This window comes from Rhea americana, unplaced genomic scaffold (assembly GCF_003343005.1).
Source record: "Rhea americana isolate MKP2758 unplaced genomic scaffold, rheAme1 scaffold_7, whole genome shotgun sequence".
Classification (NCBI taxonomy): domain Eukaryota; kingdom Metazoa; phylum Chordata; class Aves; order Rheiformes; family Rheidae; genus Rhea; species Rhea americana.
The window spans coordinates 7,703,719-7,704,896 of NW_028186867.1; the positions used below are offsets into that span (position 1 = coordinate 7,703,719).

At 51.6% G+C, this 1,178-nt stretch overlaps 1 protein-coding gene across 1 annotated transcript in view; it reads right to left on the reverse strand.

Moving 5' to 3' along the window:
* Positions 1 to 298, reverse strand: part of LOC146586305 (regucalcin) — a 12,537-nt gene extending 12,239 nt beyond the window's left edge. Inside the window, exon 1 of the mRNA XM_085321620.1 lies at positions 147 to 298. The gene's annotated coding sequence lies outside the window, so the exon portion shown is untranslated. The remainder of the gene's footprint in view (positions 1 to 146) is intronic.
* Between the last annotated feature and the right edge of the window lie 880 nt (positions 299 to 1,178).

Sequence of the window (1,178 nt, forward strand, 5' to 3'; positions counted from 1 at the left end):
GCGGAGCGGAGCGGAGGGGCGCGGGGGCCGCAGCGCCCGGCCCCCGCCGCAAGGCAAGCGCGGAGAGCGAGCATCGGAGGGTGCCCAGCGCGGGCAGCTGCATCGCGCTCCGCAGGTCGAAGTAAAAAGGGAGACGGGGAACTTACGCTTCAGGCGCTGGACGAGGCCTCTCTCTTGGAGAGCCACTGAATCTCCCCGTTCCTCTCTGAGAGGTAAAACTGTACCAAGGCGATGATGAGAACAGCCAGGAATACGCTTAGGGCAGATCTGCTACCAGCTTTTGGATGCATTTCCCTCAGGAACCTGCAAGATTTCCTTTCACAGTGGCCAAGGTTTTGTGCCCCCTGAGAAGATTTGCTTTCTAAAAAGCAGCTCGCGTTCCTTCCGCTTGCTGTTTCAGGCGTGTGCTGAGCCTTCATGCTCACCTCCCACACTGCAGATCAAGGCCTTCTTTTCTCAGCTTGTGTTATATTTCCCTGGTTTTTGAGAAGTCTTGAGACTTGAGCTTGCTCTGCCTTCCTTCGCTCTCCTCACTGTTAAGCCTCAAAAACTTCCTGCACTGGRAATGCTAGAATGAAGCTAGAATGAAGTTTCTCCGTGGTGCATACCTGTTTCCATACAGCATACCAATCACTGCTGCACACAGGGCTGAAGGCATAAAAAACCCCACTTCATAAAGCTGGGCAATACCAGCTCGCTTCTCCAGCATCCCAGGACGAATTACTTCATGCCTCTGATGCAGTAGATATGCGTGATATAAGCATGMCTTCTGCTTCACTTCTCTGTATCTCACACGTCTTTGGCAGCCCTGGGTGCTCTAGGTACTTGCTGACTTACTGCAGTTTTCCTGCAAGCCCGTGTTTTGTGAACAGTGCTCCAAAACCTGCCTCTCCCGGGAGCAAGACTCTTGGTTCCAGCTGGGACCTTTAATAGCCCTTTTAGTCTAGTGGCACCGTGAAGCGCATGGCACAACATTGCACACTGGTGACTGAAGAGCATCCGCTCCCACGGGGCGGCCCAGCCACAGCTTCCACTAAAGGTACCTGGTTTTATCTGTTCTTTACAGTTTCTTAGTTGCAGTTATCTTCTGCCAAGCATTTTTAATGAATTACCTCTATCCCTATACCAGGCACTTGCACTGCAATGCTCATTGGATCTGGATTTTTTTTTTTTTTTTT